The sequence below is a fragment of the Salmo salar genome, chromosome ssa03 (genome assembly GCF_905237065.1).
Source record: "Salmo salar chromosome ssa03, Ssal_v3.1, whole genome shotgun sequence".
Classification (NCBI taxonomy): Eukaryota; Metazoa; Chordata; class Actinopteri; order Salmoniformes; family Salmonidae; genus Salmo; species Salmo salar.
The window spans coordinates 83735589-83763419 of record NC_059444.1 but is presented as its reverse complement, the minus strand read 5'-3'; the positions used below and the strand labels follow the sequence as shown (position 1 = coordinate 83763419).

The following is a 27831-nucleotide window of genomic DNA, read 5'->3' as shown; positions in this document are numbered from 1 at the left end:
TCACTCATCTCTTCTTCCTAATGAAGTGTTTCCTAAACCCTCAACATTTCCACTGATTGGATATATTCGAAGAACTAGCACACCTGAATCAACTCGTGAAGTGCTTGGTGATTGGTTGACCAATCAGATGTGCTTATACTGAAACACATGAAATAGATGGAATGGCTAGGGGTGCTTGAGGAGAGGTTTGGGAAACCCTGGCCTAACTAATACATCTCATTAGATAATCATCACCTGCCAGGAAAACAAAGACTTGAGAGCAATGAGCCAGGAAAACAAAGACTTGAGAGCAATGAGCCAGATTACTATTCCTAGAGGTCAGGGGTCAGAGTCAGATTGGCTGTTTCCACTGCTGCTAAAGCGACTGTGTCCTTTGTGTAACCCTCCACCGAGACAGACAGATAACAGCCTGTTTGACACAGGCACACACACACACACACACACACACACACACACACACACACACACACACACACACACACACACACACACACACACACACACACACACACATGCTGAGACAGAAACACACACACCTGAGCCTCCTGCCCACCTACCGGCCCCACCGCCACAACAGGTGCACTTTCTGCACTCCTCCAGGGCATTTCGAAACCCAAAACCTCCAAAGTGTGTCTGTACAACTCATGCGACCCAGGCTAAATCCTCCGCGCTCCAGAGCTGCCTTGGCTGCTACATTCCCAGGGAGCGAGGCCGGGAGAGGAGAAGAGAGGCAGACGATGGCCAGGCCAGACAATAGTCTGTGTTAACAGATGTCTATACCTCCTCTGAGCTTTAAGGTCTGAGGTTCAGTTTAAACCCTAAAGGAAATGTTGTCTATTTCCTCTCCTATCTTTCTCTAAACATACTGCAGAGGAAGGGATTCTAGATGCCCGACAAGATCCCTTTGGATGAGATTCACACACACACTAACTCTCTGTCTTGCTCTTTGTAGATCGTATAGGTATTGACACATAGCTGCCGTCGCCTCCCTCAGTCAGCACTGATGAGGTGACCCAGCCCTGTGACCCTTGAACTTTCTGACTAATAATGTCCGTGAGGTCACAACCCACTCACATGGACACAAAGCAGCCCTCTGTTACACACCTACCATCCCTGTGGTCAATTGGCTGATTATCCAATCACAGCTCTTTATACAGACACGTGGTGAGAGACTAGCCCATTAGGCGTCTGATCTTTACCATACAAAAATATCTCATTCATACAAAGCGTGCAGAGACCAGAACAATGGATAGGTCTGTATCCTCCTTTCCTTTGTGATGGGTTTTGAACTAACGTTTGATCCCATACCCTAACACCTGTCTCTGTCTAGTGAAAAAAAAACTGGTTTCCTGATCTGATTCTGGATCAGATTTAAACTGTGACTTTTCTTCAGATAGAGACTGTCTCTGGTTATGGAGTCCCCTGTAGCTCAGTTGGTAGAGCATGGTGCTTGCCACGCTAGGATTGCCACGCCAGGAAGGGGGGACCAGTATGAGATCAAATGTATGCACTCACTACTGTAAGTGGCTCAGGATAAGAGTGTCTGCTAAATGACTCAAATGTACAACACTGTCCTGCTCCAGTCGTACACTGTATGTCAGTCAGGGACATAGAATTACTAGATAATGAACACAATTAGATTAGAATGCTAACACGCAGGTCTGATGTCAGTTAGGGACAGCTACTATACAACTGATACACTTGGTTTTCTGACTCTGGATCCGATTTAGATTGTGACTATTCTTGAGAGACTGGCTCTTGTCCTAGAAGGCTGGTTTGCCACTGTTCCCAGGTCAGTCAGTTTAAACAGCTACTAGCCCCCTGGCCTCTTTACTAAGTTTACAACTGACCCATACACGCTGACCCCAAGCCTTGGAGACCACTCTGCTTGACCCGAGCACCATCTGTCACACGCCAATGTGGCGTAAAAAGGCAAACCGACGTAGACACCTCTCTGTGTGAGAACTCTTTCTCTCCCCCTTTCTCTCCCTTTTTCTTTCTCTCTCTCTCTCACTGATGGCTCTTCCTTTGAGGTGGTAGGGGGTTGAGGAGTGAGGATTTGATGGCTTGTTGGGGAGCAGGAAGGCGTCACAGTGTTAAGCTGAACCCTGAAGGTCATGAAGGAGATATTTGTCCACAAGGGCCACTACTATATGGCCGTGTAGTCTGACTTGGGCTGGGATGCAGGAGGCTGGGATGCAGGAGGCTGGGATGCAGGAGGCTGGGATGCAGGAGACTGGGAGGCAGGATGCTGGGATGCAGGAGGCTGGGATGCAGGAGGCTGGTGTTAGCAGCTAGTACGGCGCAGGTCCTAATCCAGGCACTTGTCATCTCCCGTCTGGATTACTGCAACTCCCTGTTGGCGGGGCTCCCTGCCTGTGCCATTAAACCCCTACAACTCATCCAGAACGTCGCAGCCCGTCTGGTGTTCAACCTTCCCAAGTTCTCTCACGTCACCCCGCTCCTCCGCACACTCCACTGGCTTCCAGTTGAAGCTTGCATCTGCTACAAGACCATGGTGCTTGCCTACGGAGCTGTGAGGGGAACGGCACCTCCATACCTTCAGGCTCTGATCAGGCCCTACACCCAAACAAGGGCACTGCGTTCATCCACCTCTGGCCTGCTCGCCTCCCTACCTCTGAGGAAGCACAGTTCCCGCTCAGCCCAGTCAAAACTGTTCGCTGCTCTGGCACCCCAATGGTAGAACAAGCTCCCTCACGACGCCAGCACAGCGGAGTCAATCACCACCTTCCGGAGACATCTGAAACCCCACCTCTTTAAGGAATACCTGGGATAGGATATAGTAATCCTTCTAACCCCCCACTACCCTCCCCCCCAAAAAGATATAGATGTACTATTGTAAAGTTGTTGTTCCACTGGATATCATAAGGTGAATGCACCAATTTGTAAGTCGCTCTGGATAAGAGCGTCTGCTAAATGACGTAAATGTAAATGTACTGCTGTAAATGGGAAGGACTGAGGGGAAACAACAGACAAACAGTAGTTCATAGTCATTGAACACTGGTCACTGTAATAATGTTTACATACTGTTTCACCCACTTTATATGTATATACTGTAGTCTAGTCATGGATCATCCTATATAACTACTGCTGTACACACCTTTTCTATTCACATACTGTCTATACTGTCTAAACACACCATTCACATACTGTCTATACACACCATTCACATACTGAACATACTGTCTATACACACCATTCACATACTGTCTATACACACCATTCACATACTGTCCATACTGTCTATACACACACCATTCACATACTGTCTATACACACCATTCACATACTGTCCATACTGTCTATACACACACCATTCACATACTGTCCATACTGTCTATACACACCATTCACATACTGAACATACTGTCTATACACACCATTAACATACTGTCTATACACACCATTCACATACTGTCCATACTGTCTATACACACCATTCACATACTGTATACTGTCTATACACACAATTCACATACTGAACATACTGTCTATACACACCATTAACATACTGTCTATACACACCATTCACATACTGTCCATACTGTCTATACACACACCATTCACATACTGTCCATACTGTCTATACACACCATTCACATACTGTCTATACTGTCTATACACACCATTCACATACTGTCTAAACTGTCTATACACGCCATTCACATACTGAACATACTGTCTATACACACCATTCACATACTGTCTATACACACCATTCACATACTGTCTATACACACCATTCACATACTGTCTATACACACCATTCACATACTGAACATACTGTCTATACACACCATTAACATACTGTCTATACTGTCTATACACACCATTCACATACTGTCTATACTGTCTATACACACACCATTCACATACTGAACATACTGTCTATACACACACCATTCACATACTGAACATACTGTCTATACACACACCATTCACATACTGAACATACTGTCTATACACACCATTCACATACTGAACATACTGTCTATACACACACCATTCACATACTGAACATACTGTCTATACACACCATTCACATACTGAACATACTGTCTATACACACCATTCACATACTGTCCATACTGTCTATACACACCATTCACATACTGTCCATACTGTCTATACACACCATTCACATACTGTTTATACACACCATTCACATACTGAACATACTGTCTATACACACCATTCACATACTGTTTATACACACCATTCACATACTGAACATACTGTCTATACACACCATTCACATACTGTCCATACTGTCTATACACACACCATTCACATACTGTCTATACACACCATTCACATACTGTCCATACTGTCTATACACACCATTCACATATTGAACATACTGTATATTCACACCATTCACATACTGAACATACTGTCTATACACACCATTCACATACTGTCTATACACACCATTCACATACTGTCCATACTGTCTATACACACACCATTCACATACTGTCTATACACACCATTCACATACTGTCCATACTGTCTATACACACACCATTCACATACTGTCCATACTGTCTATACACACCATTCACATACTGAACATACTGTCTATACACACCATTAACATACTGTCTATACACACCATTCACATACTGTCCATACTGTCTATACACACCATTCACATACTGTATACTGTCTATACACACAATTCACATACTGAACATACTGTCTATACACACCATTAACATACTGTCTATACACACCATTCACATACTGTCCATACTGTCTATACACACACCATTCACATACTGTCCATACTGTCTATACACACCATTCACATACTGTCTATACTGTCTATACACACCATTCACATACTGTCTAAACTGTCTATACACGCCATTCACATACTGAACATACTGTCTATACACACCATTCACATACTGTCTATACACACCATTCACATACTGTCTATACACACCATTCACATACTGTCTATACACACCATTCACATACTGAACATACTGTCTATACACACCATTAACATACTGTCTATACTGTCTATACACACCATTCACATACTGTCTATACTGTCTATACACACACCATTCACATACTGAACATACTGTCTATACACACACCATTCACATACTGAACATACTGTCTATACACACACCATTCACATACTGAACATACTGTCTATACACACCATTCACATACTGAACATACTGTCTATACACACACCATTCACATACTGAACATACTGTCTATACACACCATTCACATACTGAACATACTGTCTATACACACCATTCACATACTGTCCATACTGTCTATACACACCATTCACATACTGTCCATACTGTCTATACACACCATTCACATACTGTTTATACACACCATTCACATACTGAACATACTGTCTATACACACCATTCACATACTGTTTATACACACCATTCACATACTGAACATACTGTCTATACACACCATTCACATACTGTCCATACTGTCTATACACACACCATTCACATACTGTCTATACACACCATTCACATACTGTCCATACTGTCTATACACACCATTCACATATTGAACATACTGTATATTCACACCATTCACATACTGAACATACTGTCTATACACACCATTCACATACTGTCCATACTGTCTATACACACACCATTCACATACTGTCTATAAACACCATTCACATACTGAACATACTGTCTATACACACACCATTCACATACTGTCTATACTGTCTATACACACCATTCACATACTGTCTATACTGTCTATACACACCATTCACATACTGAACATACTGTCTATACACACCATTAACATACTGTCTATACACACCATTCACATACTGTCTATACTGTCTATACACACCATTCACATACTGAACATACTGTCTATACACGCCATTCACATACTGTCTATACACACCATTCACATACGGTCTATACACACCATTCACATACTGTCTATACACACAATTCACATACTGAACATACTGTCTATACACACCATTAACATACTGTCTATACTGTCTATACACACCATTAACATACTGTCTATACACACCATTCACATACTGAACATACTGTCTATACACACCATTCACATACTGAACATACTGTCTATACACACCATTCACATACTGAACATACTGTCTATACACACACCATTTACATACTGTCTATACACACCATTCACATACTGTCTATACTGTCTATACACACCATTCACATACTGTCTATACACACCATTCACATACTGAACATACTGTCTATACACACCATTCACATACTGAACATACTGTCTATACACACACCATTCACATACTGTCTATACACACCATTCACATACTGTCTATACACACCATTCACATACTGTACATACTGTCTATACACACCATTCACATACTGTACATACTGTCTATACACACCATTCACATACTGTACATACTGTCTATACACACCATTCACATACTGTCTATACACACCATTCACATACTGTCCATACTGTCTATACACTCACCATTCACATACTGAACATACTGTCTATACACACCATTCACATACTGTCTATACACACCATGCACATACTGTCTATACACACCATTCACATACTGAACATACTGTCTATACACACCATTCACATACTGAACATACTGTCTATACACACCATTCACATACTGAACATACTGTCTATACACACCATTCACATACTGAACATACTGTCTATACACACCATTCACATACTGAACATACTGTCTATACACACCATTCACATACTGTCTATACTGTCTATACACACCATTCACATACTGTCTATACTGTCTATACACACCATTCACATACTGTCTATACACACCATTCACATACTGAACATACTGTCTATACACACCATTCACATACTGAACATACTGTCTATACACACCATTCACATACTGAACATACTGTCTATACACACCATTCACATACTGAACATACTGTCTATACACACCATTCACATACTGAACATACTGTCTATACACACCATTCACATACTGAACATACTGTCTATACACACCATTCACATACTGTCTATACTGTCTATACACACCATTCACATACTGTCTATACACACCATTCACATACTGAACATACTGTCTATACACACCATTCACATACTGAACATACTGTCTATACACACCATTCACATACTGTCCATACTGTCTATACACATCATTCACATACTGAACATACTGTCTATACACACCATTCACATACTGAACATACTGTCTATACACACCATTCACATACTGAACATACTGTCTATACACACCATTCACATACTGAACATACTGTCTATACACACACCATTCACATACTGTCTATACACACCATTCACATAATGAACATACTGTCTATACACACCATTCACATACTGTACATACTGTCTATACACACCATTCACATACTGTCTATACACACCATTCACATACTGTCTATACACACCATTCACATACTGTCTATACTGTCTATACACACCATTCACATACTGAACATACTGTCTATACACACCATTCACATACTGAAAATACTGTCTATACACACCATTCACATACTGTCTATACACACCATTAACATACTGAACATACTGTCTATACACACCATTCACATACTGAACATACTGTCTATACACACCATTCACATACTGTCCATACTGTCTATACACACACCATTCACATACTGTCTATACTGTCTATACACACCATTCACATACTGTCCATACTGTCTATACACACCATTCACATACTGTCTATACACACCATTCACATACTGTCCATACTGTCTATACACACCATTCACATACTGTCTATACACACCATTCACATACTGAACATACTGTCTATACACACCATTCACATACTGTCTATACACACCATTCACATACTGTCCATACTGTCTATACACACCATTCACACACTGTCCATACTGTCTATACACACCATTCACATACTGTCTATACACACCATTCACATACTGAACATACTGTCTATACACACCATTCACATACTGTCCATACTGTCTATACACACACCATTCACATACTGTCCATACTGTCTATACACACCATTCACATACTGTCCATACTGTCTATACACACCATTCACATACTGTCCATACTGTCTATACACACCATTCACATACTGTCTATACACACCATTCACATACTGTCCATACTGTCTATACACACCATTCACATACTGTCTATACACACCATTCACATACTGAACATACTGTCTATACACACCATTCACATACTGTCCATACTGTCTATACACACCATTCACATACTGTACATACTGTCTATACACACCATTCACATACTGTCTATACACACCATTCACATACTGTCCATACTGTCTATACACTCACCATTCACATACTGAACATACTGTCTATACACACCATTCACATACTGTCTATACACACCATGCACATACTGTCTATACACACCATTCACATACTGAACATACTGTCTATACACACCATTCACATACTGAACATACTGTCTATACACACCATTCACATACTGAACATACTGTCTATACACACCATTCACATACTGAACATACTGTCTATACACACCATTCACATACTGTCTATACTGTCTATACACACCATTCACATACTGTCTATACTGTCTATACACACCATTCACATACTGTCTATACACACCATTCACATACTGAACATACTGTCTATACACACCATTCACATACTGAACATACTGTCTATACACACCATTCACATACTGAACATACTGTCTATACACACCATTCACATACTGAACATACTGTCTATACACACCATTCACATACTGAACATACTGTCTATACACACCATTCACATACTGAACATACTGTCTATACACACCATTCACATACTGTCTATACTGTCTATACACACCATTCACATACTGTCCTATACACACCATTCACATACTGAACATACTGTCTATACACACCATTCACATACTGAACATACTGTCTATACACACCATTCACATACTGTCCATACTGTCTATACACATCATTCACATACTGAACATACTGTCTATACACACCATTCACATACTGAACATACTGTCTATACACACCATTCACATACTGAACATACTGTCTATACACACCATTCACATACTGAACATACTGTCTATACACACACCATTCACATACTGTCTATACACACCATTCACATAATGAACATACTGTCTATACACACCATTCACATACTGTACATACTGTCTATACACACCATTCACATACTGTCTATACACACCATTCACATACTGTCTATACACACCATTCACATACTGTCTATACACACCATTCACATACTGAACATACTGTCTATACACACCATTCACATACTGAAAATACTGTCTATACACACCATTCACATACTGTCTATACACACCATTAACATACTGAACATACTGTCTATACACACCATTCACATACTGAACATACTGTCTATACACACCATTCACATACTGTCCATACTGTCTATACACACACCATTCACATACTGTCTATACTGTCTATACACACCATTCACATACTGTCCATACTGTCTATACACACCATTCACATACTGTCTATACACACCATTCACATACTGTCCATACTGTCTATACACACCATTCACATACTGTCTATACACACCATTCACATACTGAACATACTGTCTATACACACCATTCACATACTGAACATACTGTCTATACACACCATTCACATACTGTCCATACTGTCTATACACACCATTCACACACTGTCCATACTGTCTATACACACCATTCACATACTGTCTATACACACCATTCACATACTGAACATACTGTCTATACACACCATTCACATACTGTCCATACTGTCTATACACACACCATTCACATACTGTCCATACTGTCTATACACACCATTCACATACTGTCCATACTGTCTATACACACCATTCACATACTGTACATACTGTCTATACACACCATTCACATACTGTCTATACACACCATTCACATACTGTCTATACACACCATTCACATACTGTCTATACACACCATTCACATACTGAACATACTGTCTATACACACCATTCACATACTGAAAATACTGTCTATACACACCATTCACATACTGTCTATACACACCATTAACATACTGAACATACTGTCTATACACACCATTCACATACTGAACATACTGTCTATACACACCATTCACATACTGTCCATACTGTCTATACACACCCATTCACATACTGTCCATACTGTCTATACACACCATTCACATACTGTCCATACTGTCTATACACACCATTCACATACTGTCTATACACACCATTCACATACTGACCATACTGTCTATACACACCATTCACATACTGACTTTCTATACACACCATTCACATACTGTCCATACTGTCTATACACACCATTCACACACTGTCCATACTGTCTATACACACCATTCACATACTGTCTATACACACCATTCACATACTGAACATACTGTCTATACACACCATTCACATACTGTCCATACTGTCTATACACACACCATTCACATACTGTCCATACTGTCTATACACACCATTCACATACTGTCCATACTGTCTATACACACCATTCACATACTGTCCATACTGTCTATACACACCATTCACATACTGTCTATACACACCATTCACATACTGTCCATACTGTCTATACACACCATTCACATACTGTCTATACACACCATTCACATACTGAACATACTGTCTATACACACCATTCACATACTGTCCATACTGTCTATACACACCATTCACATACTGTCCATACTGTCTATACACACCATTCACACACTGTCCATACACACCATTCACATACTGTCCATACTGTCTATACACACCATTCACATACTGAACATACTGTCTATACACACCATTCACATACTGAACATACTGTCTATACACACACCATTCACATACTGTCTATACTGTCTATACACACCATTCACATACTGTCCATACTGTCTATACACACCATTCACATACTGAACATACTGTCTATACACACCATTCACATACTGTCTATACTGTCTATACACACCATTCACATACTGTCTATACACACCATATATATTTTGCAACATTTCTGCAATTCTATCCGTTTTGTCATGGGGTTTTTTAATGTGTATTTAAATACTGTATTCTCAACATAGCTCATTCTAATATTTCTACTACTGTACATTGCATTTTAGTTACACTGTTAATACACACTGTGTATTTATTAATATACTGGGTTATTGATATATCTCACTGTAATATATTTACTGCTGTACGTATCATTCTGAGTATATCTTGTGTAGATGTGGATTACTGTTACAGTGCTATTTGGGTTCATTAGATTCGATCTGATGTTTCAAGATTTGTCAAATATTTTTGGGGCATCATTTGTGTACTTGACTTTTACTACATTTTACTACATTGTTAGGCGCTAGTAACATAAGCATTTCACTGCACCCGCTATAACATCTGTTAAACTGTGTGCGTGATCAACACACTCTGATCTGATCATATAATAGAACTAATAACTGTGTAATGAATATGCTGTAAGTGTATGGGTACAGGGAAAGCAGTAGCACTTGACTTGGCAGTTGTAGGTTTTCAGTAATGAAATCCAGCAGGTGTACATTCTTCTGGTGTCAGTGAGTGTGTGTTTTGTGCGTGTGTGTGTGTTTGCTGGGTGTGAGTGTCAGAGGATGGTGTGTACTTGTCTTCATGATGTTTGAGTATCGGAGACGTGTGTGTGTGTGTGTGTCAGGGATTGGTTAGAGGCAGCTCAACCTGTTCCGTGGCCGTGTGCTGACACACTCCAATCTCTCTCCCTCCAGATCTTGTTTTCATCATCCTGTATTTACCTGTAGTTTATTGTTGCATGTGTTTGAATGGAACACTGATTCATCACCACCACCTGATATTACTGCTATGATGAACTATTTATCTTGACTTAAGTTCAGCTTATTTTCAACTTCAAAGGCTATCCAGGAGATCAAACATAGTTTTGATCAGGGATTTACCTGACTCCCAGTTCTGCTTTCTCTCTCTTAGCAGAGAATAGTATTTATCTTTTGGGACCCTCTTGCCCGGTGTTTCTAGAAAAAAAGAGGGTCTGAACCTCAAGATTTATCTCCTGGTCAAATAGAGGCGTGTTTATTTTTTAAGAATCAGCATATTCAGATACTATGTACATGTATGTTTACATTCAGTCCTACCCTTGTCCCCCTGTTCAACAGTCAAATGTAGATTGTAGGTACCTATGACTGAGTATGTATGGTCACATTCAGTCCTACCCTTGTCCCCCTGTTCAACAGTCAAATGTAGATTGTAGGTACCTATGACTGAGTATGTATGTTTACATTCAGTCCTACCCTTGTCCCCCTGTTCAACAGTCAAATGTAGATTGTAGGTACCTATGACTGAGTATGTATGTTTACATTCAGTCCTACCCTTGTCCCCCTGTTCAACAGTCAAATGTAGATTGTAGGTACCTATGACTGAGTATGTATGTTTACATTCAGTCCTACCCTTGTCCCCCTGTTCAACAGTCAAATGTAGATTGTAGGTACCTATGACTGAGTATGTATGGTCACATTCAGTCCTACCCTTGTCCCCCTGTTCATGTAGATTGTAGGTACCTATGACTGTGGTGGTCACATTCAGTTTGGCCTTTCTCCCTCTGAACCATGAACGTCTACTGTCAGAACAAAGGTCAAGTCAACAAAACCTAAGTGTTTGTGACACATGCAGTCCGTGGGCGGACAGACTGACAGACGGATAAACAAACACACACTCTCGGAGTGATTCTGTCACTGTGTCCCTCTGTCTGGCTGTCCTTCCCTCTGGCTACACGTGCCACTGTCCCCCGCCCTATCATGTCACATCCTACCAAATACCTCTGTCACCCCATGTCTCCAGAGAGGGTTTACCCTGCAGAGTGTGCCAACCACATTTCTGTCACCGCAGCCGCCGTAGCATGCAAACACACACACACACACACACACACACACACACACACACACACACACACACACACACACACACACACACACACACACACACACAGCCGTCTCATAATGAAACTGCAGTTAATCTAGTAGCAGCAGGTAACTAACAAGCAGTAGCATTCTTTCACCACCACGTCACCAAACATGTAAAATAGGTCTGTAAATTCACCTCGAATGTTAACAAATAAACAGGCTGTGGAGAAATCCGGATGTGATACTTGGCACTACAACTTGACTAATGTGAAAGTTAGTGGGCATGGCACGATGTCCTGTGTAATCTGGACAGGCTTTCTGAAGAAGTACGCAGTCTCACATACCCCATCAACATACACTGAGACACACATGTATGAAGCTGTTGAACTCAGGGGGGCATCCTCAGCCTCATAGCACATCTGTGTTCTCACCTGTTCATCCCCCGTTGCCCTATTTTCTCTCCCTGTCTGTGTTTCTTCTGAAGGTGTTCTTCAGGACACCAGTAACCTCTCCTCCCTCTGTCTAGTGGCTGTCAGGGTGGTTGTAGAGGTATAGACAGGGCATGGGACCACTTTAAAACATCCACGCAGGAAGGGAGCCAACTCTCTCTCTTTCACACACACGTACATGTCTCTCTCTACCAATGAGCCGTGTAGTAGCAGGTACGGGGGAGGGAGGGACAGAAACCCAGTATGTATTTCCCTCCAGGGGACAATGACGTTAAATTGACTTGAAAAGACAAGCGTCACACCTCTTCTTGTGAAGGGATTTGTGTCAGTCAGCTGTAGGTGATGCTGCTGTTCTGGTTCTTGTCTTGAAGGTGTTTTAACAGAAAGGTCAGTAAAGAATGCCACAGATGCCAGAGTTGGGACAATGTGTGACACTAGGGACACAATGGGGACAGTGTCACTGTGAGGATGACAGTAGCAGTACATTGTTTAGTCACTTGGCTGTCGGCCTGGCGATTTACAAGATCATTTATTAAACTTGTAGTCACTGTTTCCAATTTAGATCCAATCTAGGTCAGTGTTTTCCAATCCTGGTCCTGGGGACCCATAGGGGCCCTAGCACTAACACACCTGATTCAAGTAATGAAAGCCTTCATGATGAGATGATTCGTTGAATCAAGTGTGTTAGTGCTCGTAATGAAAGCCTTGATAATGAGATGATTCGCTGAATCAAGTGTGTTAGTGCTCGTAATGAAAGCCTTGATGAGATGATTCGTTGAATCAAGTGTGTTAGTGCTCGTAATGAAAGCCTTGATGAGATGATTCGTTGAATCAAGTGTGTTAGTGCTCGTAATGAAAGCCTTGATGATGAGATGATTCGTTGAATCAAGTGTGTTAGTGCTAGTAATGAAAGCCTTGATGATGAGATGATTCGTTGAATCAAGTGTGTTAGTGCTAGTAATGAAAGCCTTGATGATGAGATGATTCGTTGAATCAAGTGTGTTAGTGCTAGTAATGAAAGCCTTGATGATGAGATGATTCGTTGAATCAAGTGTGTTAGTGCTAGTAATGAAAGCCTTGATGATGAGATGATTCGTTGAATCAAGTGTGTTAGTGCTAGTAATGAAAGCCTTGATGATGAGATGATTCGTTGAATCAAGTGTGTTAGTGCTAGTAATGAAAGCCTTGATGATGAGATGATTCGTTGAATCAAGTGTGTTAGTGCTAGTAATGAAAGCCTTGATGATGAGATGATTCGTTGAATCAAGTGTGTTAGTGCTAGGGTAACCACAACTTTTGGTGTGGCTGTTGCGAATTGAATTAGTTGTTGTTGCTAACTTAATTGTCACTGTGTCTAACTTATCAATCTGTGGAGTAGAGGCACATGTGTACGCGACCAATAAACGTTGATGTGATTTATGTAGGTCATCTGAACCTAATCACCTCTCTCTCCACGTCTCTCTAGGATCTGGGTAGTCATGAAGTCACATGGTGCAGGTAGTCTGATCTGGAGGCTGAGAGAGGGATCTGGGTAGTCATGAAGTCACATGGTGCAGGTAGTCTGATCTGGAGGCTGAGAGAGGGATCTGGGTAGTCATGAAGTCACATGGTGTAGGTAGTCTGATCTGGAGGCTGAGAGAGGGATCTGGGTAGTCATGAAGTCACATGGTGCAGGTAGTCTGATCTGGAGGCTGAGAGAGGGATCTGGGTAGTCATGAAGTCACATGGTGTAGGTAGTCTGATCTGGAGGCTGAGAGAGGGATCTGGGTAGTCATGAAGTCACATGGTGTAGGTAGTCTGATCTGGAGGCTGAGAGAGGGATCTGGGTTGAAGACAGTAGTGTGTCTGTGTCATTGTGTCTGTAGAGGACAGTGTTGGTTTACTCACATCTACACATTTACACTTTCTTTCCTCATTCTTTGACAATAAGCCTGTGTTTACAGACCGATCTACCTGTTTTACAGGTCTGTAGTTTACTGTACTGTAGAAATGACTGTTTGGGATTTTAAGTCATTCTTGCCTAGGGGCTTTATCCCATAAAACACACACACACACACACACACACACACACACACACACACACACACACACACACACACACACACACACACACACAGAGATAAATTATGTCAAGAAGATCTCTTTGACTGATTTAAACTGTCACAGAAGAATGCATTGTGAGAAGACATCTCGCTGTGTTGGTCACTTGCCAGGGCCTCATAGCTCAACCAACCGCCTCTAACTTCCCCCTGTCAGCTTGGCTTGTCCCGGGGTGGCCTCGCCTGCCTCCTGAGCTCTCTGCTGCCTGCTTCTGCCGGTGCTGCCTCTGCTCTGTGGCTGAGAGATCTTTCAACAAGGTTATATCACCGTGACCCTCGAACACTGCAATTAACGTGCAACAGGTGTGCCATGCTCTCTGGGTTAGATATGGGAGAGATTCCTCAAGAAAACAACAGTATATGAGAGAGAGAGAGAGAGAGAGAGAGAGAGAGAGAGAGAGAGGGGATCTGTCTGCGGAGGCTGGAGCGCTAACACACATCACTGCCTGGGCATGTGTTCCACATGGCACTCCACTTTAAACAACCCACCACTGAATTCAACATGAGAGCTATCCCCCCGAGCCTCCTCGTGCCCCCCATCTGGAGAGGTGAGAGACGGGGCCCTTGGTGAGGTTTTGGGAGATCTCTGTGTGTGTGTGTGTGTGTGTGTGTGTGTTTGCCCACAGATGGAATCCACGTGTTCTATGGGTTAGTCACACTGTCTTGTTGTTAGTGCTCAGTAGAGAGAGAACATGCTGCATCCTTATTTGCTCATTCCTGCTTTATATTGTAAAACCCCCAGAGAGAGGAGAACTCCACGTCCCTTCACACAGTGTCCAGGTGGTTCTGGACCTAGTGTTTATGTTGGTTGTCACTCTGTTATACAGCCTATAGAGGGGCCCTCTATCAGACCCGTCCAGGAGCAGATACATGTCCTCAGTGATGGAGCAGACAGAACCTCCCTAGTCTCTATGATCTCAGCCCCGTCATGGCCCCATACGTTGACTGCACTTCACAGACCTGTTCAGACGCTCCATGGTTTGGACACACACAGACACAGCTTCTCTCTCACACACACACATGCACACACACATACACACTTCTTCTAGTTCAGGAATGTGTGTCTGGTTGGAGCGCTGCTGGGTTGTAAATAATTCACTATCTAGCGAGAGAGGGTTTGTGTCAACACATAGTCTTCTGGCTGGTTCTACCTTAATCCTGTCGTTTTAACATCAAAGCTCCAACGCACTGCCTCAAATTACAGCATACAGTGACATCCTGCCTCAGTGCCTGTCTGTCTGCCTGCCTGCCTGTCTGCCTGCAGTACATGTGTGTGTTTGTCTGTCCATAAGTCTGCTCTCCAGAGTGGGGCTAGTGTGTGTGTGTCCGTGTGCAATCACTTACTGCATGCCTCAGAGCTCTCTCTGTATTGCTCTTTTTCACTCTCTCTCTCTGTATCGCTCTCTGTCCCTCTGTCTCTCTCTGTCTCTTTCTGTATCGCTCTCTGTCCCTCTGTCTCTCTCTGTCTCTTTCTGTATCGCTCTCTGTCCCTCTGTCTCTCTCTGTCTCTTTCTGTATCGCTCTCTGTCCCTCTGTCTCTCTCTGTCTCTTTCTGTATCGCTCTCTGTCCCTCTGTCTCTCTCTGTCTCTTTCTGTATCGCTCTCTGTCCCTCTGTCTCTCTCTGTCTCTTTCTGTATCGCTCTCTGTCCCTCTGTCTCTCTCTGTCTCTTTCTGTATCGCTCTCTGTCCCTCTGTCTCTCTCTGTCTCTTTCTGTATCGCTCTCTGTCCCTCTGTCTCTCTCTGTCTCTTTCTGTATCGCTCTCTGTCCCTCTGTCTCTCTCTGTCTCTTTCTGTATCGCTCTCTGTCCCTCTGTCTCTCTCTGTCTCTTTCTGTATCGCTCTCTGTCCCTCTGTCTCTCTCTGTCTCTTTCTGTATCGCTCTCTGTCCCTCTGTCTCTCTCTGTCTCTTTCTGTATCGCTCTCTGTCCCTCTGTCTCTCTCTGTCTCTTTCTGTATCGCTCTCTGTCCCTCTGTCTCTCTCTGTCTCTTTCTGTATCGCTCTCTGTCCCTCTGTCTCTCTCTGTCTCTTTCTGTATCGCTCTCTGTCCCTCTGTCTCTCTCTGTCTCTTTCTGTATCGCTCTCTGTCCCTCTGTCTCTCTCTGTCTCTTTCTGTATCGCTCTCTGTCCCTCTGTCTCTCTCTGTCTCTCTCTCTCTCTCTGTCTCTCTCTCTGTGTCTCTGTCTGTCTCTCTGTCGCTCTCTGTCTCTCTCTCTGTGTCTCTGTGTCTCTCTCTGTGTCTCTGTCTGTCTCTCTCTGTCTCCGTCTCTCTCTGTCTCTCTCTCTGTGTCTCTGTGTCTCTGTCTGTCTCTCTGTGTCTCTGTCTGTCTCTCTCTGTCTCTGTCTCTCTCTGTGTGTCTCTCTGTCTCTCTCTGAGGTTTGAGGAGTGGGGAGGAGGGAAAGGTAGAGGTGGTTGTAAGGCAATTAGTGAGTGTACTAATGATTCCAGACCCCACAGGCCTTGAGCAGTGGGCTGTGTTCTGGGTCAGAAAGGAGAGGAGGGGGGAGAAAAGCAGAGCACACTTTCCAAGCCTGCACAGTCCCTGTCAGACCTTAACAACAGCCCCCGCTGCCCCAGGGCCTGACTGCTGGACCAGACCACAGCTTGACCCAGACACACTCCCCCTGCCTCACATAATAGACCATCCCAGCTGGATCGGACACACTCCCCCTCCATCTATAATGGACCGGCCCAGGGGGGTGGAGAGGGGCAATTATCACCAGTGATTGAATAAGCCTCCCCTGCCTGCACTTTTATAGACCATCACACACTCTCTCTCACACACACACACACACACTCACCATCCTGTTGCCTTTCTGCCACTGCCCCTAGTCTTTATAACTTCCAAACCAGGCAGCCATGCCCCCCCCCCCCACACACACACCCCCTCCATACTTCTTCAACAGCTCTCTCTGTTCAGTAAATAGCATGTGTGAGCTCTCTGTCGGACCCATGTTGTAGGTAGGTAGACAACTTCTCATTGAGGGACTCAGTCAAATGTGAAGAGGACTCATGAGGAAGGAATGTGTTGAGGTTAACACTATCAACAGCCAAGTGTGCTTTCTGGAAACTCTGAATGCAATCATGCAACAGAATGTTTCCTCATTCAGAAACGTGCCAAAAATGTTACCCCATGAAACTTCTGAAGTGAACTAAAACGTGTCTGTTGACAATAAACTTGTATCATCTTGTTTCATATGGATAAAGTGTTAGTAGTCGTATTTCTGGTAGTATAGCAACTTACTACTCTGTCATATAAACATTGAAGAGGAGTGAAATGGACGGTCAAACAATGAACCCTTAACTTACCCACTAAACAAGATGTCTCCTCCTGTTTCACTTCACTGTGGCGGTGGTGGTGTCCCCTCTATCTGTAGACAACAGGACAAACACATTAACACACACACTGTATTTGTGACTGACCAATCATCTTGAGTGTTGAGGTGTGGTCAGAACACACAGACTAGTTCTTGTGGTTAAGGTTGGTACAGTAGTTTAACTCACCTCTTTTGGGGATTGTTTTAGTTATGGTTAACCAGACCTTTTTTCTCCCCATCACCCCACAACAACCCCCATCTCCTTCCCTCCCAGCTCCAGTCCTGTTCTCCCCATCACCCCACAACAACCCCCATCTCCTTCCCTCTCAGCTCCAGTCCTGTTCTCCCCATCACCCCACAACAACCCCCATCTCCTTCCCTCCCAGCTCCAGTCCTGTTCTCCCCATCACCCCACAACAACCCCCATCTCCTTCCCTCTCAGCTCCAGTCCTGTTCTCCCCATCACCCCACAACAACCCCCATCTCCTTCCCTCTCAGCTCCAGTCCTGTTCTCCCCATCACCCCACAACAACCCCCATCTCCTTCCCTCCCAGCTCCAGTCCTGTTCTCCCCATCACCCCACAACAACCCCCATCTCCTTCCCTCCCAGCTCCAGTCCTGTTCTCCCCATCACCCCACAACAACCCCCATCTCCTTCCCTCCCAGCTCCAGTCCTGCTCTCCCCATCACCCCACAACAACCCCCATCTCCTTCCCTCCCAGCTCCAGTCCTGTTCTCCCCATCACCCCACAACAACCCCCATCTCCTTCCCTCCCAGCTCCAGTCCTGTTCTCCCCATCACCCCACAACAACCCCCATCTCCTTCCCTCCCAGCTCCAGTCCTGTTCTCCCCATCACCCCACAACAACACCCATCTCCTTCCCTCTCAGCTCCAGTCCTGCTCTCCCCATCACCCCACAAGCTGAGCAGGAAGTGGTGTTGTTTTAACGTGATGCATTCCAGCGCCGTATGGGAGGGGTGCGAGGAGGGAGGTAGGGAGCGTGCTGAGCGGCAGCAGGCCGTGTGGCGTATGAGGCGTTTTGGCACGGGGAGTGAGAGGATGAACGACTGAACCAGACAACGATAGAATGACAGAGGAAGTGAGGGAGGGAGGAAAAGGAGAGCAAGAAGGCAGGCTGTCTTCTGTCTGTCAGCTCCCTGAAGGCAGTGTATCACAGTAGGACAGTAGTTTAACACAGATACAGTACTTAGTGAGTGAAGACAGGGTATCACAGTAGGACAGTAGTTTAACACAGATACAGTACTTAGTGAGTGAAGACAGGGTATCACAGTAGGACAGTAGTTTAACACAGATACAGTACTTAGTGAGTGAAGACAGGGTATCACAGTAGGACAGTAGTTTAACACAGATACAGTACTTAGTGAGTGAAGACAGGGTATCACAGTAGGACAGTAGTTTAACACAGATACAGTACTTAGTGAGTGAAGACAGGGTATCACAGTAGGACAGTAGTTTAACACAGATACAGTACTTAGTGAAGACAGGGTATCACAGTAGGACAGTAGTTTAACACAGATACAGTACTTAGTGAGTGAAGACAGGGTATCACAGTAGGACAGTAGTTGCTGTCTCTGTCTGTGGTTCAGTGTGTGTGTGTGTGTTAACAGAGCTGCTGTTTCTGTCTGTGGTTCAGTGTGTGTGTGTTAACAGAGCTGCTGTTTCTGTCTGTGGTTCAGTGTGTGTGTGAACCAGGTTATAACCCATGACCTATGTATTTAGATGGCTGTGCAGTGACTGCTGATGTGACTTTACTGCTGTATGACTTATTGCTGTGTGACTTTACTGCTGTGTGACTTTACTGCTGATGTGACTTTACTGCTGATGTGACTTTACTGCTGATGTGACTTTACTGCTGATGTGACTTTACTGCTGATGTGACTTTACTGCTGATGTCACTTTACTGCTGATGTCACTTTACTGCTGATGTCACTTTACTGCTGATATGACTTTACTGCTGATGTGACTTTACTGCCGAGTGACTTTACTGCCGAGTGACTTTACTGCTGTGTGACTTTACTGCCGATGTGAATTTACTGCTGTGTGACTTTACTGCTGTGTGACTTTACTGCTGATGTGACTTTACTGCTGATGTGACTTTACTGCTGTGTGACTTTACTGCTGATGTGACTTTACTGCTGATGTGACTTTACTGCTGTGTGACTTTACTGCTGTGTGACTTTACTGCTGATGTGACTTTACTGCTGTGTGACTTTACTGCTGTGTGACTTTACTGCTGTGTGACTTTGAATAACAGTAGATATGACCCCTGCTTGACTCTGAGTACACAGTGTAACTCTAATTCATACAAACAGATGTTTGATACTCTTCCAAACCGGTAAAGTGACACTGACAGAAAGGCGTTGTTAACCTGTTTGTGTAATTAATGAGTGTACCTGTGTTTCTTTGTGCTCTTGCCAGCCACTCACAGGTAACACACACACTATACAGTCTCAGCTGATCGTATCGGGCTGTGTGTGTGTGTGTGTGTGTGTGTGTGTGTGTGTGTGTGTGTGTGTGTGTGTGTGTGTGTGTGTGTGTGTGTGTGTGTGTGTGTGTGTGTGTGTGTGTGTGTGACGCCAGAGACTGACTGTTGACAACAACATTGCTGTCAGCATCAAAAGGACACAACAGCTCCAATAACACATTTTCATCACGCCGATCCTCAGGCGACAGCGCTGATGGAAGAGCAGCCTGTTTGTGTGTCTGTCTGTTCATGTTCAGTTCTAACATAATGGATTAGAGACAAACTCTATGTCCAGTTCATCACAAACCCTGTGTTTATGTTATTCTCCATCAGACCTGGGTTCAAACACTATTTGAAATCATTTAAAATACTGTATCTGTGTTTTGATTTATCTAGCCTGTTGGAATGGAACCAATAGAAAAGTATTGAAATGGCAAACTGCAAACCCCACCCACCTGGCCCTCCAGGCAAGCTAAAGCAAATGATCAAAGTATTTGAACGATTTTGAATAGTATTTGAATCCAAGTCCAACTTTGGGAATTGGATTGAACCAAACCACTTGATATAGAGGTGACTGGTGCTGAGAGTCGTTAGGCCCTGGGGCTTCCCCAACAACATATTCATTACAGACTCAGTTATATATTTATTTATGAGGACTCCTTTAAGCTCTGTTCCTCCAGTAGATTAAACTCAACCCAGCGAACAGATGTATGCATACATCCACACACACACACACACACATACGCCGTACATTTGGACACACACAGAGAGATAGAAGTACATTCTTGCACAAACTCGTACACACAAACATACAGACACACACCTCTTATCTCTCTTAATCTAGAAGTTGTTTTTCTCCTGTTTCCTTGCACCACAGTCATCCAGAAACCTTGTCATCCAGAAACCTTGTCATGCAGAAACCTTGTCATGCAGAAACCTTGTCATGCAGAAACCGTGTCATCCAGAAACCGTGTCATCCAGAAACCGTGTCATCCAGAAACCTTGTCATGCAGAAACCGTGTCATGCAGAAACCGTGTCATCCAGAAACCGTGTCATCCAGAAACCGTGTCATCCAGAAACCGTGTCATCCAGAAACCGTGTCATCCAGAAACCTTGTCATCCAGAAACCTTGTCATGCAGAAACTTTGTCATCCAGAAACCTTGTCATCCAGAAACCTTGTCATGCAGAAACTTTGTCATCCAGAAACCTTGTCATCCAGAAACCTTGTCATGCAGAAACTTTGTCATCCAGAAACCTTGTCATCCAGAAACCTTGTCATGCAGAAACTTTGTCATCCAGAAACCTTGTCATCCAGAAACCTTGTCATGCAGAAACTTTGTCATCCAGAAACCTTGTCATGCAGAAACCTTGTCATGCAGAAACCTTGTCATCCAGAAACCTTGTCATCCAGAAACCTTGTCATGCAGAAACTTTGTCATCCAGAAACCTTGTCATCCAGAAACCTTGTCATGCAGAAACTTTGTCATCCAGAAACCTTGTCATCCAGAAACCTTGTCATCCAGAAACCTTGTCATGCAGAAACCTTGTCATCCAGAAACCTTGTCATGCAGAAACTTTGTCATCCAGAAACCTTGTCATCCAGAAACCTTGTCATCCAGAAACCTTGTCATGCAGAAACTTTGTCATCCAGAAACCGTGTCATCCAGAAACCGTGTCATCCAGAAACCGTGTCATCCAGAAACCGTGTCATCCAGAAACCTTGTCATCCAGAAACCTTGTCATCCAGAAACCTTGTCATGCAGAAACCTTGTCATGCAGAAACCGTGTCATGCAGAAACCGTGTCATGCAGAAACCGTGTCATGCAGAAAGCTTGTCATACAGAAACCTTGTCATGCAGAAACCTTGTCATCCAGAAACCTTGTCATCCAGAAACCTTGTCATCCAGAAACCGTGTCATCCAGAAACCTTGTCATCCAGAAACCTTGTCATGCAGAAACCGTGTCATGCAGAAACCGTGTCATCCAGAAACCGTGTCATCCAGAAACCGTGTCATCCAGAAACCGTGTCATCCAGAAACCTTGTCATCCAGAAACCTTGTCATGCAGAAACTTTGTCATCCAGAAACTTTGTCATCCAGAAACCTTGTCATCCAGAAACCTTGTCATCCAGAAACCTTGTCATGCAGAAACCTTGTCATGCAGAAACCGTGTCATCCAGAAACCTTGTCATTCAGCCAAGCGTTCATAAAGGTGTGAAACAAGGAGATGTCTCCAAGAGCACACAGTCTAACCAGAGAACACTTCAGCAACACCAGAGACTACAATGTACAGTATACACCAACACCAGAGACTACACTGTACAGTATACACCAACACCAGAGACTCCACTGTACAGTATACACCAACACCAGAGACTACACTGTACAGTATACACCAACACCAGAGACTACACTGTACAGTATACACCAACGCCAGAGACTACACTGTATACACCAACACCAGAGACTACACTGTACAGTATACACCAACACCAGAGACTACACTGTATACACCAACACCAGAGACTACACTGTACAGTATACACCAACACCAGAGACTACACTGTATACACCAACACCAGAGACTACACTGTACAGTATACACCAACACCAGAGACTACACTGTATACACCAACACCAGAGACTACACTGTACAGTATACACCAACACCAGAGACTACACTGTACAGTATACACCAACACCAGAGACTACACTGTACAGTATACACCAACACCAGAGACTACACTGTATACACCAACACCAGAGACTACACTGTATACACCAACACCAGAGACTACACTGTACAGTATACACCAACACCAGAGACTACACCGTTAGGCTGTGTAGGTCATCTCTGTTAGGCTGTGTAGGTCATCTCAGTTAGGCTGTGTAGGTCATCACCGTTAGGCTGTGTAGGTCATCACTGTTAGGCTGTATAGGTCATCTCTGTTAGGCTGTGTAGATCATCTCTGTTAGGCTGTGTAGGTCATCTCAGTTAGGCTGTGTAGGTCATCACCGGTAGGCTGTGTAGGTCATCACCGTTAGGCTGTGTAGGTCATCACCGTTAGGCTGTGTAGGTCATCTCTGTTAGGCTGTGTAGGTCATCACCGTTAGGCTGTGTAGGTCATCACCGTTAGGCTGTGTAGGTCATCACCGTTAGGCTGTGTAGGTCATCACCGTTAGGCTGTGTAGGTCATCTCCGTTAGGCTGTGTAGGTCATCACCGTTAGGCTGTGTAGGTCATCACCGTTAGGCTGTGTAGGTCATCACCGTTAGGCTGTGTAGATCATCACCGTTAGGCTGTATAGGTCATCACCGTTAGGCTGTGTAGGTCATCTCTGTTAGGCTGTGTAGGTCATCTCTGCTGACCTCAACACAGAGTCATGTGGTTCTGATCTGGGTGATACTGGCCTCAAGACTAAATATTTACAATCTAAAAATAGGAGTACGGCCCTGAAAACAGATGTACTCAACCGCTCAGAATAGACACATTGATTTAGTCTCTGTCCATCTCTAACCCATCACCTCTTCACTCTCCATCTCATCTCTAACCCATCACCTCTTCACTCTCCATCTCATCTCTAACCCATCACCTCTTCGCTCTCCATCTCATCTCTAACCCATCACCTCTTCACTCTCCATCTCATCTCTAACCCATCACCTTTTCACTCTCCATCTCATCTCTAACCCATCACCTCTTCGCTCTCCATCTCATCTCTAACCCATCACCTCTTCGCTCTCCATCTCATCTCTAACCCATCACCACTTCGCTCTCCATCTCATCTCTAACCCATCACCTCTTCGCTCTCCATCTCATCTCTAACCCATCACCTCTTCGCTCTCCATCTCATCTCTAACCCATCACCTCTTCGCTCTCCATCTCATCTCTAACCCATCACCTCTTCGCTCTCCATCTCATCTCTAACCCATCACCTCTTCGCTCTCCATCTCATCTTTAACCCATCACCTCTTCGCTCTCCATCTCATCTCTAACCCATCACCCCTTCGCTCTCCATCTCATCTCTAACCCATCACCTCTTCGCTCTCCATCTCATCTCTAACCCATCACTTCTTCGCTCTCCCTCGCTCTCCCATCTCTCGCTCTCCCATCTCTCCCTCTCTCTCTCCCTCTCTCTCTCATCTCTCGACTGTTGAATCTACAATTTCCTCCTATTCCCTCTGTCGATCTTTCTGTTTCTCTCTCCTTAGTCCTCCACCACGATCTCTCTCTACCTCTCTCTCTCTCTCTCTCGACTGTTGACTGTCCCAGTTCTCTCTTCCTGTCTGTGTGACTTATGACTTCAGTCCTCCCCAGGCAGTTGAGAGCAAAGCAGTGTGGCGTTAAAGTTTCAACCAGAGGCAACATGTCCACATTAGAAATAACAAGATCACTAGAAACCAACCCATATTAAAGATGGCCTGTGTGGGATACATGGAGAGAAATAGAGAAAACACTAGATGTTGTCCGATGTTGACGTTTGGTTTTTTAATAGTCGCCCTTAGGGCTTCTGAGATTCTTGGAAAGAGTCTTCTGCTGATTTAAGACGTAACCTGACTAGTCCTGACTTGTATCACCATCACAACTGGGTCATGTTCATTAGGGCACAGCATAGCAAAATATTTACAAATGGAGAATGGAAATGGAAAGAAGCGTTTCTTAATGGACAAACTCTGATAGAACTTCCCAGTTTTTTCTTCAGTTTCGTGCCTTGTAAAAACCTTTACTGACATTGGTCCTGTAATAAGGTTGAAGTTTAGTTTCACACACACACACACAACCACTTCTCTGTGCGTATGGTAGCTGATAACGCTGCTATTAGCAGTGACTGAAACAGACCCAGGGGAAACGAGTGGCCAAGGACCTCAAACATACAGTGACTCAACCAGAGCTGGTGTGAATGTGTTTATGGTAAACATGCCTACGTGTGTGTGTGTTTGTGTTTGTGTTTGTGTGTGTGTGTGTGTGTGTGTGTGTGTGTGTGTGTGTGTGTGTGTGTGTGTGTGTGTGTGTGTGTGTGTGTGTGTATACTTGGGCGAGCGTACTAGTCAGGGCTTCCTGTGATTTCAGTTGGTCCTACTGACCCTAAGGCAGCAGCTAACCATTCCCCTGACCATTACTCTATTGACTTATCATTAAATCTATATGTGGGTAAACGTTACCAGTTAATGTTCATCTGACATTAGTCATTAATAACAATGATTACATATCTGACCCTCCAGTCAAGGTTCAAGGCTGTGGTCAAACTAAACAAAGTATAAGTGTTCTTTGTGTGTGCAGGCCCAGTCACTGTTTGCAGTCCCTTCTCTCTCAATCTATTTCTCTCTCTCTCTCTCCCTCCTCTCTTTCTCTCTCTCCCCCTACTCTCTATCCTTCCCTCTGTCCCTGAATTCCCCCACCTTTAAGTTTCTCCAGCCACTACCATTCTAGCCTGGATGGGTACTAGTCTGTTTGTGTCATCATGCCAAACATGACAAGGAGTTAGAATGATAGCACCAACAGATCTGGACAAAGCTACTACTCTCCATCCCTCTTTGACCATCCAAATCTCTCTCCCCTTCCTCTACCCCCCCCCCACTCTCTCTCCCCCTCCTCTACCCCCCCACTCTCTCTCCCCCCTCTCCATCCCTCTTTGACCATCCAAATCTCTCCCCCCCCCCACTCCCCCCCCACTCTCTCTCCCCCCTCTCCATCCCTCTTTGACCATCCAAATCTCTCTCCCCTCCCTCTACCCCCCCCCACTCCCCCCCCCCACTCTCTCTCCCCCCTCTCCATCCCTCTTTGACCATCCAAATCTCTCTCCCCTTCCTCTACCCCCCCACTCTCTCTCCCCCTCCCCACTCTCTCTCCCCCTCTCCATCTCTCTCTCTGTCTTCCCATCTCTCTGGTTCAAGGCTCATTTGCTAATGACAGTGTTGGCCCGAGGTAATTACAACCTTAGATTAAGGGTCATTTATCTTTTTTTATGGCCTCACTGAAACATGGCAATTTGCGGTGGCTCTCTGGGATGTGCTCGCTCTCTCTCTCTCCCTCCCCCTTGTCCTCTCTCTCGTTCCCTCTCTCTCTCTCGCTCTTTCTCTCTCTCCCTCCCCCTAGTCCTCTCTCTCGATCCCTCTCTCTCTCGCTCTCTCTCGCTCTCTCTCTCTCGCCTTTTCTCTCTGGCCCCAGTTCTCACTTTTGTTTAGTGGCCGTTTTGCCATTTTTCAGATTTTTGGCATTTTCCATGTACTTCCAGACAGAGAGAGAAAGAGGGAACGAGAGAGGAGGATAAAAAATAGGTTGATTCCAGTCAAAAGGCTGAGAGGGCAGTTTCTGAATCTGAACTTCTGTCTTTCCAACCGTAATTCAGTCTTTCAGGGGGAACATCTGTCTCGGAGCCCATCTCTCCTCTTCAAATGTGAAT

The 27831-nt window shown here is 44.0% G+C and overlaps 1 protein-coding gene across 2 annotated transcripts in view; it reads right to left on the bottom strand.

Annotated features, from left to right (window-relative positions):
- Nucleotides 1–27831, bottom strand: part of LOC106601886 (vasorin) — a 56222-nt gene that overhangs the window by 22350 nt on the left and 6041 nt on the right. For both annotated transcript variants that reach the window (XM_045715648.1, XM_045715647.1), the window contains exon 2: nt 18937–18998. The gene's annotated coding sequence lies outside the window, so the exon portion shown is untranslated. The remainder of the gene's footprint in view (nt 1–18936; nt 18999–27831) is intronic.